The sequence below is a fragment of the Pseudorasbora parva genome, chromosome 2, assembly GCF_024679245.1.
Source record: "Pseudorasbora parva isolate DD20220531a chromosome 2, ASM2467924v1, whole genome shotgun sequence".
Taxonomy (NCBI): domain Eukaryota; kingdom Metazoa; phylum Chordata; class Actinopteri; order Cypriniformes; family Gobionidae; genus Pseudorasbora; species Pseudorasbora parva.
The window spans coordinates 64,509,977-64,532,476 of NC_090173.1; the positions used below are offsets into that span (position 1 = coordinate 64,509,977).

General features: G+C 38.1%; 1 long non-coding RNA gene and 1 pseudogene across 2 annotated transcripts; both read right to left on the minus strand.

Annotated features, from left to right (window-relative positions):
• The window catches only part of LOC137048054 (stonustoxin subunit alpha-like), a 185,094-nt pseudogene that overhangs the window by 11,963 nt on the left and 150,631 nt on the right, over window positions 1-22,500 (minus strand).
• On the minus strand, window positions 6,396-21,959 carry LOC137055755 (uncharacterized). Of its 2 annotated transcripts, none has more exons than XR_010900060.1 (5): window positions 21,387-21,959; window positions 20,803-20,863; window positions 20,557-20,705; window positions 13,745-13,936; window positions 6,396-7,772 (listed from the first exon to the last, which is right to left on the minus strand). It is a non-coding gene; the product is annotated as an uncharacterized lncRNA (long non-coding RNA). The 2 variants fall into 2 exon arrangements; XR_010900059.1 differs by having other exon boundaries at window positions 13,745-13,979.

Here is a 22,500-nt window from a genome sequence, read left to right on the forward strand (position 1 = left end):
TATGAGCGTTTATTAAACACACATACACACACACACACACACACACACACACACACACACACACACACACACACACACAGTTCTTATTGTCTATATGAGCGTTTATTAAACACACACACACACACACACACACACACACACACACACACACACACACACTGTTCTTATTTTCTATATGAGCGTTTATTAAACACACACACACACACACACACACACACACAGTTCTTATTGTCTATATGAGCGTTTATTAAACACACATACACACACACACACACACACACACACACACACACACACACACTGTTCTTATTGTCTATATGAGCGTTTATTAAACACACACACACACACTGTTCTTATTGTCTATATGAGCGTTTATTAAACACACACACACACACACTTTTCTTATTGTCTATATGAGCGTTTATTAAACACACACACACACACACACACACACACACACACACACACTGTTCTTATCGTCTATATGAGCGTTTATTAAACACACACACACACACTGTTCTTATTGTCTATATGAGCGTTTATTAAATACACACACACACACTGTTCTTATTGTCTATATGAGCGTTTATTAAACACACACACACACACACACACACACACACACACACACTGTTCTTATTTTCTATATGAGCGTTTATTAAACACACACACACACACACACACACACACACACACACACACACACACACACACACACACACACACACACACAGTTCTTATTGTCTATATGAGCGTTTATTAAACACACATACACACACACACACACACACACACACACACACACACTGTTCTTATTGGCTATATGAGCGTTTATTAAACACACACACACACACACACACACACACACACACACACACACACACACACACACACACACACACACACACAGTTCTTATTGTCTATATGAGCGTTTATTAAACACACATACACACACACACACACACACACACACACACACACACACACACACACAGTTCTTATTGTCTATATGAGCGTTTATTAAACACACACACACACACACACACACACACACACACACACACACACACACACACACACACACACACTGTTCTTATTGGCTATATGAGCGTTTATTAAACACACACACACACACACACACACACACACACACACACACACACACACACACACACACACACACACACACACACACACACACACACACTGTTCTTATTGGCTATATGAGCGTTTATTAAACACACACACACACACACACACACACTGTTCTTATTGGCTATATGAGCGTTTATTAAATACACACACACACACACACACACACACACACACACACACACACACACACACACACACACACACACACAGTTCTTATTGTCTATATGATCGTTTATTAAACACACACACACACACACTGTTCGTATTGTGTATATGAGTGTTTATTAAACACACACACACACACACACACACACACACACACACACACACACACACACACACACACACACACACACACACACACACACACTGTTCTTATTGTCTATATGAGCGTTTATTAAACACACACACACACACACCGTTCTTATTGTCTATATGAGCGTTTATTAAACACACATACACACACACACACACACACACACACACACACACACACACACACACTGTTCTTATTGTCTATATGAGCGTTTATTAAACACACACACACACACTGTTCTTATTGTCTATATGAGCGTTTATTAAACACACACACACACACACTTTTCTTATTGTCTATATGAGCGTTTATTAAACACACACACACACACACACACACACACACACACACACACACACACACACACACACACACACACACACACACACACACACACACACACACACACACTGTTCTTATTGTCTATATATGAGTGTTTATTAAACACACACACACACACTGTTCTTATTGTCTATATGAGCGTTTATTAAATACACACACACACACTGTTCTTATTGTCTATATGAGCGTTTATTAAACACACACACACACACACACACACACACACACACACACACACACACACACACACACACACACACACACACACACACACACACACACACTGTTCTTATTTTCTATATGAGCGTTTATTAAACACACACACACACACACACACACACACACACACACACACACACACACACACACACACACACACAGTTCTTATTGTCTATATGAGCGTTTATTAAACACACATACACACACACACACACACACACACACACACACACACACTGTTCTTATTGGCTATATGAGCGTTTATTAAACACACACACACACACACACACACACACACACACACACACACACACACTGTTCTTATTGGCTATATGAGCGTTTATTAAACACACACACACACACACACACACACACACACACACACACACACACACACACACACACTGTTCTTATTGTCTATATGAGCGTTTATTAAATACACACACACACACACACACACACACACACACACACACTGTTCTTATTGTCTATATGAGCGTTTATTAAACACACACACACACACACACACACACACACACACACACACACACACACACACACACACACACTGTTCTTATTTTCTATATGAGCGTTTATTAAACACACACACACACACACACACACACACACACACACACACACACACACACACACAGTTCTTATTGTCTATATGAGCGTTTATTAAACACACATACACACACACACACACACACACACACACTGTTCTTATTGGCTATATGAGCGTTTATTAAACACACACACACACACACACACACACACACACACACACACACACACACACACAGTTCTTATTGTCTATATGAGCGTTTATTAAACACACATACACACACACACACACACACACACACACACAGTTCTTATTGTCTATATGAGCGTTTATTAAACACACACACACACACACACACACACACACACACACACACACACACACACACACACACACACACACACACACACACACACACACTGTTCTTATTGGCTATATGAGCGTTTATTAAACACACACACACACACACACACACACACACACACACACACACACACACACACACACACACACACACACACACACACACTGTTCTTATTGGCTATATGAGCGTTTATTAAACACACACACACACACACACACACTGTTCTTATTGTCTATATGAGCGTTTATTAAATACACACACACACACACACACACACACACACACACACACACACACACACACACACACACATTTCTTATTGTCTATATGATCGTTTATTAAACACACACACACACACACTGTTCGTATTGTGTATATGAGTGTTTATTAAACACACACACACACACACACACACACACACACACACACACACACACACACACACACACACACACACACACACTGTTCTTATTGTCTATATGAGCGTTTATTAAACACACACACACACACACCGTTCTTATTGTCTATATGAGCGTTTATTAAACACACATACACACACACACACACACACACACACACACACACACACACACACACACACACACACTGTTCTTATTGTCTATATGAGCGTTTATTAAACACACACACACACACTGTTCTTATTGTCTATATGAGCGTTTATTAAACACACACACACACACACTTTTCTTATTGTCTATATGAGCGTTTATTAAACACACACACACACACACACACACACACACACACACACACACACACACACACACACACACACACACACTGTTCTTATTGTCTATATATGAGTGTTTATTAAACACACACACACACACTGTTCTTATTGTCTATATGAGCGTTTATTAAATACACACACACACACTGTTCTTATTGTCTATATGAGCGTTTATTAAACACACACACACACACACACACACACACACACACACACACACACACACACACACACACATACACACACACACTGTTCTTATTTTCTATATGAGCGTTTATTAAACACACACACACACACACACACACACACACACACACACACACACACACACACACACACACACAGTTCTTATTGTCTATATGAGCGTTTATTAAACACACATACACACACACACACACACACACACACACACACACACACTGTTCTTATTGGCTATATGAGCGTTTATTAAACACACACACACACACACACACACACACACACACACACACACACACACACACACACTGTTCTTATTGGCTATATGAGCGTTTATTAAACACACACACACACACACACACACACACACACACACACACACACACACACACACACACACACTGTTCTTATTGTCTATATGAGCGTTTATTAAATACACACACACACACACACACACACACACACACACACACACACACTGTTCTTATTGTCTATATGAGCGTTTATTAAACACACACACACACACACACACACACACACACACACACACACACACACACACACACACACACTGTTCTTATTTTCTATATGAGCGTTTATTAAACACACACACACACACACACACACACACACACACACACACACACACACACAGTTCTTATTGTCTATATGAGCGTTTATTAAACACACATACACACACACACACACACACACACACACTGTTCTTATTGGCTATATGAGCGTTTATTAAACACACACACACACACACACACACACACACACACACACACACACACACACACACAGTTCTTATTGTCTATATGAGCGTTTATTAAACACACATACACACACACACACACACACACACACACACAGTTCTTATTGTCTATATGAGCGTTTATTAAACACACACACACACACACACACACACACACACACACACACACACACACACACACACACACACACACACACACACACACACACACACACTGTTCTTATTGGCTATATGAGCGTTTATTAAACACACACACACACACACACACACACACACACACACACACACACACACACACACACACACACACACACACACTGTTCTTATTGGCTATATGAGCGTTTATTAAACACACACACACACACACACACACTGTTCTTATTGTCTATATGAGCGTTTATTAAATACACACACACACACACACACACACACACACACACACACACACACACACACACACACACACATTTCTTATTGTCTATATGATCGTTTATTAAACACACACACACACACACTGTTCGTATTGTGTATATGAGTGTTTATTAAACACACACACACACACACACACACACACACACACACACACACACACACACACACACACACTGTTCTTATTGTCTATATGAGCGTTTATTAAACACACACACACACACACCGTTCTTATTGTCTATATGAGCGTTTATTAAACACACATACACACACACACACACACACACACACACACACACACACACACACACACACACACACACTGTTCTTATTGTCTATATGAGCGTTTATTAAACACACACACACACACTGTTCTTATTGTCTATATGAGCGTTTATTAAACACACACACACACACACTTTTCTTATTGTCTATATGAGCGTTTATTAAACACACACACACACACACACACACACACACACACACACACACACACACACACACACACACACACACACTGTTCTTATTGTCTATATATGAGTGTTTATTAAACACACACACACACACTGTTCTTATTGTCTATATGAGCGTTTATTAAATACACACACACACACTGTTCTTATTGTCTATATGAGCGTTTATTAAACACACACACACACACACACACACACACACACACACACACACACACACCTATACGGGTTTATGTGGTTTATGAGGACACTTCAGCCCAAACCAGTTTTTTGGTGTATTACAGGGACACCCCTTTCCACTTGCTCTACAGTGATGTGGAGGGTATCAAAAATTTTGTTTTGAGCCAAACAACACAGATTTCTCTTCAGAATTTGTATACACACAACACAACTTATAATATTACCACCTGACAATATACATAATTATGAGGACACATAATTAAGTGTCTAAGCCCCGCCTATGACAAAAAACGAAATTATAAGGACAGTGGATACACAACACACATAAATGACATTAATGTGTATTAGAGGGACAAACATGAATTAATGGGACATTGCAATACACAAACACAAACGTGAAGGCATTGTGCATTAAAAGGACACACCTGATTTATGAGGACAAATGAATACAGTACTGAGACTGCAAACACATCCTCACCTGTGGCTCATACTCCAACACACAACCATTCTAAACTATGATATTCTGATATCTGAATATTCAACTATGTCTTTTACACTATACTGCTATTTGTGTGATCACATGACCTTTAAACAGACATGAGGACATACGACAGTGCACACCTTCAGAGAACAAGAAGTTTATTAGTGCTCGTTTACAACATTACAGCTGTTGCCCTGACAATATTACATAAATCACAAGATACTTAAAATCTCTCATAAACATAATTAACAAAAATTGCTGAAAATAAATGAAAGGGTCCCCCCTCATGTTTTTTTCTAAACCTGTATGAGTTTCTTTCTTCTGCTGAACACAAAGGAAGATATTTTGAAGAATGTGGGTGAGCAGACGGGTGACGGTAGCCATGAGTTCAATAGCACAGAAAAAACATCCCTTTAAAGCTTTCAACAGAAGTTTAAGACATAGCCATACATTTGAACAAAACAGAATAAACAGCAGCGGCAACAGAAGAAAAAACAAACATGGGTAACACTTTATAATAACGTTCAGTTATAAGTTTAGATGATGAACTAAATCATTTACAAAACATAACTATACATTCATTAATGATTAATAAGTGATATGCTAACCATTAACAAATGTGCTGTTTATTATCAAAACAGATCAATAGTAGATGTTTGAGTTATTAGATGATGTACTATAATTAACACTTAAACATTATTGGAGTATTTATGTCAAACTTGTTTTAGTGTCATCTCAAACAATGGCTAATCTTGAACAAATGATGAACAGACTATTAGTAAATGATCAGTAATGTATTGATGAATCCAAGTTTTCAGCTGGTGTGTGTTCAACTGCACACACATGCTAAAGCAGCATCATTGAGAAGAGTCGTTCCAGTCAGGGGACTGCAGTGTGTTCTGAATCTCTGCAGTCCTCTGTGTGGGATCTGGGATAATGTGAAGCGGTTTAATGTCCTCTGACACACACATCAGGTGATGAGCAGAAGTGTCAGAGGTCGAACCCTCACCGGCCAGCACTTACACTAGTGTTCAACACCTACTACAGGTGATGTGGAACTCATTTACAACTCTTTCTGCATCCCCTAATCTAAAGTGTACACTACAATTGTATACACATCACTTGTATATGAATATATGGTATAGCATTCCACTAAAAATGAATGAATGTATTAACCAATAACTTATAAATTACTTATAACTGAATTAACAAAACAGTCATAAAATGTTAGCATACTACTTAGTCATTTATGAATGTCATGTTTTGTAAATGATTAGTTCATCATTATCTAATAACTTATAAGTGACTTATAACTGAACATTATTATAAAGTGTTACCAAACATTGAGCAAGTTTCATGTAAGCGATAATCCCTGATTCCTGACAAAGGCTCGCTGTTTTGCTGAAGCCGGACGCTCTGCAGTTTACCCGGTGAACTGTGCTCAGTTCTGCAGACTCCGCTGGAGGCCATATCTGCCGTTTTCTTCTTGCCTCGCCCCTTCAGAAGATTCAAGAATCCCTACAAAAGAGGAAAACAGATTCTTTAACCCATGGGGTGAAAACCACTTCCTTTTCTCCCAACTCGTCCCACTGTCCTCTCCCTCATCTTTAGTCTAGAACTGATTAATAATCGGAGACAAAAGTGATGGGCTGCTGTTTGTTAAATACTTGTGTTTGTTGTGTGTGTGTGTGTGTGGCCTACACCTGGGTTATGAGGACATGTGTTTTGTGAGGACACGTGATTTATGAGGACATTATCATAAGATGATGTTCCTGATGTTTGACTTGATTGAAGAACCTCAGTGTTGTGTGTGTGTGTGTGTGTGTGTGGCTTACACCTGGGTTATGAGGACACATGATTTATGAGGACATTATCATAAGATGATGTTCCTGATGTTTGACTTGACTGAAGAACCTCAGTGTTGTGTGTGTGTGTGTGTGTGGCTTACACCTGGGTTATGAGGACACGTGTTTTGTGAGGACATTCTCATAAGATGATGTTCCTGATGTTTGACCTGACTGAAGAACCTCAGTGTTGTGTGTGTGTGTGGCTTACACCTGGGTTATGAGGACACATGATTTATGAGGACATTATCATAAGATGATGTTCCTGATGTTTGACTTGACTGAAGAACCTCAGTGTTGTGTGTGTGTGTGTGGCTTACACCTGGGTTATGAGGACACGTGATTTATGAGGACATTATCATAAGATGATGTTCCTGATGTTTGACTTGACTGAAGAACCTCAGTGTTGTGTGTGTGGCTTACACCTGGGTTATGAGGACACATGATTTATAAGGGCATTCTCATAAGATGATGTTCCTGATGTTTGACTTGACTGAAGAACCTCAGTTTTGTGTGTGTGTGTGTGTGGCTTACACCTGGGTTATGAGGACACATGATTTGTGAGGACTACCTGATCATAACAGAAGTAGGTAGTAAAAGTTATAGTTAACCTCTAGTCTGGCTAACCCTGACCCTGATCATAACAGAAGTAGGTAGTAAAAGTTATAGTTAACCTCTAGTCTGGCTAACCCTGACCCTGATCATAACAGAAGTAGGTAGTAAAAGTTATAGTTAACCTCTAGTCTGGCTAACCCTGACCCTGATCATAACAGAAGTAGGTAGTAAAAGTTATAGTTAACCTCTAGTCTGGCTAACCCTAACCCTGATCATAACAGAAGTAGGTAGTAAAAGTTATAGTTAACCTCTAGTCTGGCTAACCCTGACCCTGATCATAACAGAAGTAGGTAGTAAAAGTTATAGTTAACCTCTAGTCTGGCTAACCCTAACCCTGATCATAACAGAAGTAGGTAGTAAAAGTTATAGTTAACCTCTAGTCTGGCTAACCCTAACCCTGATCATAACAGAAGTAGGTAGTAAAAGTTATAGTTAACCTCTAGTCTGGCTAACCCTGACCCTGATCATAACCAAAGTAGGTAGTAAAAGTTATAGTAGACCTCTAGTCTGGCTAACCCTGACCCTGATCATAACCAAAGTAGGTAGTAAAAGTTATAGTTAACCTCTAGTCTGTCTAACCCTAACCCTGATCATAACAGAAGTAGGTAGTAAAAGTTATAGTTAACCTCTAGTCTGTCTAACCCTAACCCTGATCATAACAGAAGTAGGTAGTAAAAGTTATAGTTTACCTCTAGTCTGGCTAACCCTAACCCTGATCATGACAGAAGTAGGTAGTAAAAGTTATAGTAGACCTCTAGTCTGGCTAACCCTGACCCTGATCATAACCAAAGTAGGTAGTAAAAGTTATAGTTTACCTCTAGTCCGGCTAACCCTGACCCTGATCATAACAGAAGTAGGTAGTAAAAGTTATAGTTAACCTCTAGTCTGGCTAACCCTAACCCTGATCATAACAGAAGTAGGTAGTAAAAGTTATAGTTAACCTCTAGTCTGGCTAACCCTAACCCTGATCATGACAGAAGTAGGTAGTAAAAGTTATAGTAGACCTCTAGTCTGGCTAACCCTGACCCTGATCATAACCAAAGTAGGTAGTAAAAGTTATAGTAGACCTCTAGTCTGGCTAACCCTGACCCTGATCATAACCAAAGTAGGTAGTAAAAGTTATAGTTTACCTCTAGTCCGGCTAACCCTGACCCTGATCATAACAGAAGTAGGTAGTACAAATTAAAGTTAACCTCTAGTCTGGCTAACCCTAACCCTGATCATAACAGAAGTAGGTAGTAAAAGTTATAGTTAACCTCTAGTCTGGCTAACCCTAACCCTGATCATAACAGAAGTAGGTAGTAAAAGTTATAGTTAACCTCTAGTCTGTCTAACCCTAACCCTGATCATAACAGAAGTAGGTAGTAAAAGTTATAGTTAACCTCTAGTCTGGCTAACCCTAACCCTGATCATAACAGAAGTAGGTAGTAAAAGTTATAGTTAACCTCTAGTCTGGCTAACCCTAACCCTGATCATAACAGAAGTAGGTAGTACAAATTATAGTTAACCTCTAGTCTGGCTAACCCTGACCCTGATCATAACAGAAGTAGGTAGTAAAAGTTATCGTTAACCTCTAGTCTGGCTAACCCTGACCCTGATCATAACAGAAGTAGGTAGTAAAAGTTATCGTTAACCTATAGTCCGGCGGCCCGCCACATTCTAATCTGCCCCGATTTTACCAGATTTTAGTTTGACTGACAGATGCTTTGCCAAAGCAATTGAGTAAAACACAACTTCAAAGAAACTGAGAATGCTGAAAAAAATATGTTTGGTTTATTATGAAACTGATAATGAACCAAAAATAAAAAAATTTACATTGCTGAAATGAAATAAGTATTCTGTTTCTGCATATTTATGTAAAAGAGAAGCGCACACTTTGCTCATGCAAACAGCTTCTGATCTGGTGTTTTCAGCGTATCAGGTCACAGTAACACACACACACAACACTGAGGTTCTTCAGTCAAGTCAAACATCAGGAACATCATCTTATGATAATGTCCTTATAAATCATGTGTCCTCTTAACCCAGGTGTAAGCCACACACACACACACACACACAACACTGAGGTTCTTCAGTCAGGTCAAACATCAGGAACATCATCTTATGATAATGTCCTCATAAATCATGTGTCCTCATAACCCAGGTGTAAGCCACACACACAATCACACAACACTGAGGTTCTTCAATCAAGTCAAACATCAGGAACATCTTCTTATGATAATGTCCTCACAAAACATGTGTCCTCTTAACCCAGGTGTAAGCCACACACACACACAACACTGAGGTTCTTCAGTCAGGTCAAACATCAGGAACATCATCTTATGAGAATGTCCTTATAAATCATGTGTCCTCATAACCCAGGTGTAAGCCACACACACACACACACACAACACTGAGGTTCTTCAGTCAGGTCAAACATCAGGAACATCATCTTATGATAATGTCCTCATAAATCATGTGTCCTCATAACCCAGGTGTAAGCCACACACACACACACACAACACTGAGGTTCTTCAGTCAGGTCAAACATCAGGAACATCATCTTATGATAATGTCCTCATAAATCATGTGTCCTCATAACCCAGGTGTAAGCCACACACAAAATCACACAACACTGAGGTTCTTCAGTCAAGTCAAACATCAGGAACATCTTCTTATGATAATGTCCTCACAAAACATGTGTCCTCTTAACCCAGGTGTAAGCCACACACACACACAACACTGAGGTTCTTCAGTCAGGTCAAACATCAGGAACATCATCTTATGAGAATGTCCTTATAAATCATGTGTCCTCATAACCCAGGTGTAAGCCACACACACACACACAACACTGAGTTTCTTCAGTCAAGTCAGACATCAGGAACATCATCTTATGAGAATGTCCTTATAAATCATGTGTCCTCTTAACCCAGGTGTAAGCCACACACACACACACACAACACTGAGGTTCTTCAGTCAGGTCAAACATCAGGAACATCATCTTATGATAATGTCCTTATAAATCATGTGTCCTCACAACCCAGGTGTAAGCCACACACACACACACACAACACTGAGGTTCTTCAGTCAGGTCAAACATCAGGAACATCATCTTATGATAATGTCCTCATAAATCATGTGTCCTCATAACCCAGGTGTAAGCCACACACACACACACAACACTGAGGTTCTTCAGTCAGGTCAAACATCAGGAACATCATCTTATGAGAATGTCCTTATAAATCATGTGTCCTCTTAACCCAGGTGTAAGCCACACACACACACACACACACAACACTGAGGTTCTTCAGTCAGGTCAAACATCAGGAACATCATCTTATGAGAATGTCCTTATAAATCATGTGTCCTCACAACCCAGGTGTAAGCCACACACACACACACACACAACACTGAAGTTCTTCAGTCAGGTCAGACATCAGGAACATCATCTTATGAGAATGCCCTTATAAATCATGTGTCCTCTTAACCCAGGTGTAAGCCACACACACACACACACAACACTGAGGTTCTTCAGTCAGGTCAAACATCAGGAACATCATCTTATGAGAATGTCCTCATAAATCATGTGTCCTCATAACCCAGGTGTAAGCCACACACACACACACAACACTGAGGTTCTTCAGTCAGGTCAAACATCAGGAACATCATCTTATGATAATGTCCTCATAAATCATGTGTCCTCATAACCCAGGTGTAAGCCACACACACACACACAACACTGAGGTTCTTCAGTCAGGTCAAACATCAGGAACATCATCTTATGAGAATGTCCTTATAAATCATGTGTCCTCTTAACCCAGGTGTAAGCCACACACACACACACACACACAACACTGAGGTTCTTCAGTCAGGTCAAACATCAGGAACATCATCTTATGAGAATGTCCTTATAAATCATGTGTCCTCTTAACCCAGGTGTAAGCCACACACACACACACACAACACTGAGGTTCTTCAGTCAGGTCAAACATCAGGAACATCATCTTATGAGAATGTCCTTATAAATCATGTGTCCTCTTAACCCAGGTGTAAGCCACACACACACACACACACACAACACTGAGGTTCTTCAGTCAAGTCAAACATCAGGAACATCATCTTATGAGAATGTCCTTATAAATCATGTGTCCTCACAACCCAGGTGTAAGCCACACACACAACACTGAGGTTCTTCAGTCAAGTCAAACATCAGGAACATCATCTTATGATAATGTCCTCATAAATCATGTGTCCTCATAACCCAGGTGTAAGCCACACACACACACACACACACAACACTGAGGTTCTTCAATCAAGTCAGACATCAGGAACATCATCTTATGATAATGTCCTCATAAATCATGTGTCCTCTTAACCCAGGTGTAAGCCACACACACACACACAACACTGAGGTTCTTCAATCAAGTCAAACATCAGGAACATCATCTTATGATAATGTCCTCATAAATCATGTGTCCTCATAACCCAGGTGTAAGCCACACACACACACACACACACAACACTGAGGTTCTTCAGTCAAGTCAGACATCAGGAACATCATCTTATGAGAATGTCCTTATAAATCATGTGTCCTCTTAACCCAGGTGTAAGCCACACACACACACACACACACACACACAACACTGAGGTTCTTCAGTCAAGTCAGACATCAGGAACATCATCTTATGAGAATGTCCTTATAAATCATGTGTCCTCACAACCCAGGTGTAAGCCACACACACACACACACAACACTGAGGTTCTTCAGTCAGGTCAAACATCAGGAACATCATCTTATGAGAATGTCCTTATAAATCATGTGTCCTCACAACCCAGGTGTAAGCCACACACACACACACACACAACACTGAGGTTCTTCAGTCAAGTCAGACATCAGGAACATCTTCTTATGATAAGGTCCTCACAAAACGTGTAAGCCACACACACCTGACATACTGTGATGCATTTAAAGTCAGGAACATTACCTTGGATAATATGAATCTTTAAAATTATCTTACAAATGCTAAATAGGTTATGTAAAGTTTACAGTACCGTGCATTTCCTTGGCCACTCAGAATCGCCGTAATTGTGTGATATCTTCACCAGGACAGATGCTCCTTACAGCAAATAGGCAAACGTGAAGTTTTTCTATCCACACGGATTGTCTTCATCCAGTTGTTTGGATTCATATGTTCAGAGATTACAAGTCATCCAAAGGGAACTGTCATCTCGGGCTGATCAACACTAAATAAATGACAATTCAACTTTCAATTAAGAATTCTTATTCCTGTTAGACACAAAAAAAGACAATATCAGTGATGAAAATCTAATATCATCAAATATATTCTTTGTGATCACCAGTCATTTAATAGTTTAATAGCGTTTGGTATTAAGATGTGTTTTGGACGATCGGATCAAAAGTGGATGATGCTCAACACAGGTGTAAATGGGGTTTAAAACATTTTGAGCTTGTCAACTTTCAACCACTTCCAGAAGTTGGAAAACTCATTCGACCAGATTGCTTTCGTAGTGTAACGTCTGTGTGGTTGAATGTGTTCAAACAGTCACAAAAGACCGCCTGCTCTCCGCTGAATGACCTAATGTGGAAACTAGAGATGCTTCGATACCAGTATCGGTATCAGCCCAAAATACCAGAGAAAGATGAAATAAATGCATCTAATTAACAGAATATTAAACAAAATTAAATATCCATACTATAGCTGCTGTGCACAAGCTGATGAGTGAAACACGCAGAGTGGATTGAGCTGACGTTTTTCACAGACATCGCTGAAAATGATGGCCCATAATTACACAGACTTCTGTTGCATGCTCTTGACTGCTAACCCACTCACCAGGACACATTTGGATTAAAAATACATTGAATATGCAAATAAATAAAGGTTGAAGGTTACATTACATTTTAATATAAGATGTAACATTTTTATTTGACATAAGAAGACACAGATATGACAGTTAATACATTTAAAAATACTGTTCACCTCTGGCTTTATTGATCAGTTATTTTAGGGTTTTGATCTTCTCTTGAGTCTTTGACTAGGCTAGGCATTAAGGGTGTGAACCTACACTGGTCTCATGGTTCGATTCGATTATGATTATCATGCCATCGATTCGGTTCGATAACACGATTCAGCACACTGCACTGACGATGCACTTCATCCTCATGTATATCATTTTGTCAGTCAGTTATATGAACTGAACCTTTTATTTTACCTGCTCAAAGAAAACACACTTCTTTAATGTATCAAACATGAAACAAAACGTAAAAACATAAAACGTTTTGTGACCAAATGTAAATAAATCGTTTTGATAAATCAGATATATCTAATCTGTAAAAATGCATGAAATGACCAGGTGTAAACATGCCCTTTAAGAACTCGAACGTTGATATAATTAGATTTTTGGCTGAGCTGGGTCCACCTTGTCACTGACAGGCGTTAACAGCTCACGATGAAAATGGCTGACGGGGTTTCTCAAGTTAGTGGTATTACCCCATGCACATTTTATTTGTGCGTGACATAATTTACACACAACACGTGTGTTCTCCAGGTCGTGCTTACCAGGTTGTTCAAAAAATCCGAAATGTGCCCAGATGTACCGAAATGTACCCAAAAAGTCTGCTTTTAAAATAGTTGGAGCATTTTTAACTACTCACATTCGTGTCTCGCCTCCCTCTGCCTTTGTATGCTACCGCGACAATGCACATACACGACAAATGATGGCAGAAAAGCGTCAGTACATTATAATAGGTTATGGTCTATTACTGAACTGATACCGAGTCGTCCTTGTCTGCATCGCGATGCATCAAAAAAACAAATAATTTCGACAGCCCAACTAGGCATGTTTCCTATTAATTGTCCTAGGAACCTCTAAGTTTATTTTAATTTTTGTGTATTTTGTATTACTCTATAATGTTGTAGTTGAAGGTTATTTAAAAATATACAAAACAGGCCAAAAGTTTGGACACGTTACTATCTGTAATGTTTTTGAAAGAAGTTTCTTCAGCTCATCAAGCCTGCATTTATTTGATCAAAAATACAGAACAAAAATTAATATTGTGATATATTATTACAATTTAAAATATTTGTTTTTCAATGTATTCTACTTTAAATGATCATTTATTTCTGTGATCAAAGCTGATTTTTCAGGATGGTTCCTCCAGTCTTCAGTGATCATGATCCTTCAGAAATCATTCTCATATTCTGATTTTTTATGAGTGTTGGAAACAGGTCTGCTGAATAATATATTCGATGAATAAAAGGTTCAAAAGAACTGCCTTTATTCAAAATAAAAACATATTTTCAAATAATATAAATCTCCTTTACTATCACTTTTTATCAATTTAACACATCCTTGCTGAATAAAATTATTGATTTATTTAAAAAAAGAAATAAAAAAATGACTGACCCCAAATGACTGACCAGTATTGTATACTGTTGTTACAAAAGATTTCTATTTTTAAAACATTTGCTTCCTTTTTTTATTTTTATTTTTTTACTTTTTATTCATCAAAGTATTATAAAAACATATCACAGGTTATGAAATAATATTAGTGAGCAGAACTGTTTCCAACACTCATAATGAATCCTCATCTGAGAATGATTTCTGAAGGATCATGATCACTGAAGACTGGAGGAATGATCTGGAAAATACAGCTCTGATCACAGAAATAAATCATCATTTAAAGTAGAATAACAAGATAACAAGAGTATGAAAAACAAATATTTTAAATTGTAATAATATATCACAATATTAATTTTTGTTCTGTATTTTTGATCAAATAAATGCAGGCTTGATGAGCAGAAGAAACTTCTTTCAAAAACATTACAAATAGTAATGTGTCCAAATATAGGGAGTTACTTTCAAGTCCTGCCTCTTTTGTTATAAAATTAAGTTGTTATGGGGAAAAATAATGTCTAAAATAAAGTCTGGCCCACCAGGAATTTCAATGGGCCCACCCTGCATCTCAAAGCTGGAGCCGGGCCTGTGATACAGCAATAGCATGAACAGTGGAAGTAACTGTAGCTCCTATAATACAGTTTAACAGGCATAATTAGGCATGCAAATAACTGAAGGATATCTATTTGCTAAGCCAACTCAATTTGATTCATATTCTTTTGGTTTCTCTATTCATTATTTTTAAAAATGAAAAATGCAATGAAAATACAAGTTATTGGTACTATTGGTAAGTTGGAAGTTCGTTCTGGAAAAGTGGTATCAGTTCATCCCTAGCGTAAACATTACAGGACGTGTGCAAGACAGTCAGCTAATTACCCAAGTTACCCAAGAGAAAGAACGTAGAGCACAATGTTCTCTCTCACCATTTCTTGATTTCTGACACATTCACAGTGTTCGGCTGGTCTCCGGTCACGTTCATGTGTAAATTGCGTGAGATAATTTTTGTCCATTAGAACAAAAGACCCGAAAAAGCCCATACATTTACTCACCCATACACCCTCCCTTTGAAGAAACCAGGACAGAAGTGGTTGAAAATAAATAAAAGAGACTGACTAAAACACCAAGTGTAAACGGGAATGTGTGTCCCTCATCTACTCGAGATCCGATTGACCAAAACGCATCTTAATACCAGGTGTAAATTAGGGATGCACAATTTATTGCCACCATATCGTTATCATCCAATAAATGGACATTATTAATGTTAACGTTATCAATCCGATATGAAAATTATGCCGATATATATAAGCTGATAGATCATGTAATTTTCCTTCAGCCGAGACACTTCAGATGCGCAGTATTCATCATGATGGTTTTAAATTGCTTGATATGATTGGAATCACTTTTTTTTAAATGTAATGTAAGGGGGGGCTTACATTAGCTTACATTGTTGCAGCCATTAAAATAGTTCAGTTTTGTTTTTAATGTCAAAGTAGTTATATTTTGTTTCGTTTCATTGTTAAGTTAATTTAGAAAAATGTTTAGAGCAATTTTTTGTTTGTTAAATTAAAGTTTACATTTTTTTAAGTGACGACCAAGTGGCCAGTGGCCAACAGTGAGTAAACCGCATGTTTAATCGATTTAGCCTCTCAAATCAACTATTGACTTGTCTTGCCTATAATAAAATCCATAGATTTAAAACACTTCAAGTATCACAATGTTAGTTAATTTAGCCTACTATAATATTACCTCCACATTAAAAAGGCATTTTTGACGAGCTGAGGCAGGCTGATGCTGCTCGCAACGGCACTCACAAACGAAACGAGCTAAACAATCTAAACAAATAAAAAAATAAAAGAACATGCAGTTTGTATTATACCTTACACCTCTGCAAAATGAATATAAATCAGATCTTAAATTCCCGCGGTATAGCCTATATTTAACGGAGTTCACAGCAACGAAAGCAAAAGATTCAAGATGCATTTTATTCAGCAGCTCAAAGACCGCAAAATGAAAGAGCGAAGCACTGGTAAGATCATTTATAAATTTTTATTGAAGATGATTGTGTTTTTGAGCATCTAAGACTTAGACTACGACCATTTGCGTTGGCTTGCTTTACTCATTTGCGGTGATGCGTGTTGCAGCTCCATCATATCTATCTGACTACAACCTATAGCCCATAACACGATCTCACACACGTTTATTATTTAACCATTTGCCAGGAGTAAAATTTACACGTGGTTTAAGATACCTGGTCAGAGAAAATGAATGAAGAAATCATTTGTAAAAAGGCCCTAACTCTAGCAGCTGCTGAAGAAACGCGCGCTGCTGCTGGCGCTGGACTCTTTAACCGTGAGCGAGCATGTCTTGACAGTCGAGTAAGCTATCATGGTCTCATGATGTTTCCACCAGTGCAGCACACCTCATTGTTCCTTTTAATTAATCAAATAAATATAAAACAAATGAGAAGCCTAAAAAGGTCCGAAGCCCGGCCCACATTTAGGTATGACGTGAAAATTAGCCCGAAGTCCGGCCCTAGGGGCGTAAAAAAGTCGGGCTCTGCTCTAGTGTGAATCGAGGTTCTATTGTTGAGCTGTACTGTATGTTCTGCTGTTTGCACAATAAAATAAAAACGTGAAAAAAGTATTTTTAACGGGTCACAGATACTCGTCGGTTGTATTTTTATGTAATGCTAAGTCAATATTATAATCTTATCAGTTAACTGTTAATAATCGATTAATAAGCATCGCTTGTCGGTCGGGAAAATTAACCGAAATGAGCATCCCTAGTAGAGAGGTTTATATAAAGGGGTTTGAGTGATCAATTATCAGTATTTACATTTCTCTCCGATATGGCAGGAAATTAATGTGGAGGATTTGAACTGTGAAGATGATTGACGGCAGTTTAAACGTTAAAGATAATAAAGTAGTATGTCCCAAAACTTGCATACTCTTCTGCTACACACTCAAAAGTATATACTTTTGTTCACAAAAAGAGTATACTTTTAGGACGTAGTATAAGTAGGCGAATTGGGACGCAACGTATGTCTTTTGGAATGAAAGTGCGCAGTGAACTGCCTTGAAACTCGAGCTGGCGCCGGCTGTTCTTCCCTGCCAAAAAACAGAATGGGTCACGTGACCTCCAGAGCTCTATAGGATGCGTTTGGTTGAGTTAATTAACGTTGGAGTAAAGCGCTTTATAGTACCGTTGATCATCTTTAGCTTCAGCACGTACTGCTCAAACAGTGATGCACAACATTAATAACTACTGGGACTGTCCTATACATAACATTACACTGAGAACACTCTTGTAATAAAATGCTGTTAATTCTTTGGGATTAGCTGTTGTGTTTCAGTGCGTTGTTGCAGAAGGGCAATTCTACAACAGGAGTTACACAGATTAGCATGTAACTTAGTCAAAGCTTCACTTGAGCATTTGCGTAATTTTTTGCAGATATAAGCAATATAGCGTGTTTCATTGAGTTAATAACCCGCAGCACATCATTGTACGAGTGATCATCTTAATCTTTAGCGCACGCTCTGTAGCAATGCACAACATTAATAACATATGATTGGGGTTGTCATATTACATTATAATAGTATACACTAATGTAATAAGTTGTAAAGTCTTCGGGTTTAGTTGTTGTGTTTCATAGGAAGAGCGCTATTCTGACTACATAACTTAGATCATCTGTGTGTGATTTTGTGCAAATATAAGTTGCAATACCATGTTGATTTTGTTCAAATATCTGCATTATCGTATACAGGATGTGTTCTGTTGAGTAAATAACCTGGTAGCAACGTGGAGACTTATCCATGGCACATGCATTTTGATTCTTTATAGCCTAAGTCATGCTGGCCAATGACTTGTTTGCATTATTTAGTTTTTTTTTTTTTTTTTTGTTAGGCAGTGGGTGTTTTTGGTAACACTTTACAATGAGGTCTCATTTGTTAATGCATTAACTAACATGAACTAATATAAAGCAATAACCTTTGTTAATGGTAGTTATGTTGAATGAAAATGTTGAGATTAACATGAACTAAGGTTCATAAATCCTGTAGAAGCATTATTCATTCATTGGTGGATCATGTTAACTGATGATAATAAAATCAAACCTTATTGTACAATTTGTTTTATTATACAGAATTGGCCATAGGAGTGTAAAACTAATTTTAAAAGTTAAGGAATCTTACACTAGTACAAACTGTACTCCATATGTTTGATTTATGTTAAAGTGCTTGGGATATGGCTTTTTTTTTATGGTGAGCCTTTAGTTTTTGTAATCAGGTGCTCAAAGTATATAAAAATTTGTATTTAGGTATAGGTCAATATATTGGTTAACGGCTTTCTGATATAAATAATTATCATTATCGGGCAAAATGTTCATATCGGTGCATCCCTATTGTAAACAGAGCCATAATTACAAACTTACATACACATCAAACACTTACCAGAGGAGTTTTCCATCATAATGAAGCTCAAAGATGAACACTTTCAGAGCGTCATAAAGATATGTTCTTTGCCTCCGCTCTCATTCTTCTTTGCTTATGAGTCTCGTCTGTATTCCAGCAGGAAATCTGCCTTCTCAAACTCAGTACAACTGAACAACAGAAGAAAAACATCACTGTAAACAACATATGTATCTGGCACAGCTTTATTAAACAAAATATTTTCACTTAAACTTAGCTCTATCAGACCATTCTCTCTTCTGAAGGGAAAACTGTACAGCCTCCTCCAGCGCATTATCTGATGTGTCTGCTGTCATAAAGAAAAACATCTATAATTATGACCATTGCATTTAATTTGACATTATTCAGCAAGATTGTTTTCATTATAAACATTAATACTTACAGTTCTATTGGTACAGAGTATATTTTATTACATTCAGGAGGAATAAAAGCATATATTGATTTCCTAGTTTCTTAAAAATGATAATAATAGTAACTTTAAACCGACTTAACATCAAACTACAGTACTATTTACAGTAGCATGTCAGGATACTTTATCCCCTTCACAGATTGTAGTCATGACAACGCATTGTTACGATGGCTAGACTGATGTATGTGCTCAAAATAAGTTATTTACAATTATATTGGAATCTAAAACAAGTTAAATATGACAAGCATCTCTGATTCTCTGGGATCAGAATGACTCTATGCTAGCCCCGTTAGCATCAGGTGCTAGTTGCTTTCTGACTGCAAAACGAGCAGATAATAGCTTATAAAACACACACAAACAAGCCAAAATGAGCCACAAGCGATTAAACAGCAGATTAACTTACCTTTCTTTTAATAGTTGCTTCAAACAGGTCCAAATCACAGAAGTTTTCTCAGGTGGTTTCAATCCGGTCCAAACAGGAAATTAACCGATTATATGATATTATAATATATTTAAGGATTACATTTCATCGAGGGATCACTCTACGTTAAAAAATATATTTGACAGTTCATCAATTGTAGACAATAATGCTTAAATAATGAGTAAATTACATAAATCCACTTGTATAAGGAAATTAGATGTACACACTGGGTCTGAGAAATTCCGACATTATGAGGACTTCAGGCGGTCAGCCAATCAGAAGCTCCGATTCCTTACACGAGAGTGAATATTTATGAGGGGTGCAGTACCGCAGACCCACGTCCAGGGGCGCTGTCTCGATACACAGCTGATACACAAAATCAGGTCTATGTGAATTATAAGGACTTTAGCTGAAATTCTGGATTTTAGCTCCCCCTATGTATAGAAACACTTCTACACTGTTAGAATTATGAGGACATCGGCCCTGTCCTCATAATTCAAAATGTCCTCATAATGTGGCGTGTATTCAGGTGAAATGTCCCCGTAATACACATAGGCGCACACACACACACACACACACACATACACACACACACTGTTCTTATTTTCTATATGAGCGTTTATTAAACACACACACACACACACACACACACACACACACACACACACACACACACACACAGTTCTTATTGTCTATATGAGCGTTTATTAAACACACATACACACACACACACACACACACACACACTGTTCTTATTGGCTATATGAGCGTTTATTAAACACACACACACACACACACACACACACACACACACACACACTGTTCTTATTGGCTATATGAGCGTTTATTAAACACACACACACACACACACACACACACACACACACACACACACACACACACACACACACACTGTTCTTATTGGCTATATGAGCGTTTATTAAACACACACACACACACACACACACACACACACACACTGTTCTTATTGTCTATATGAGCGTTTATTAAATACACACACACACACACACACACACACACACACACACTGTTCTTATTGTCTATATGAGCGTTTATTAAACACACACACACACAC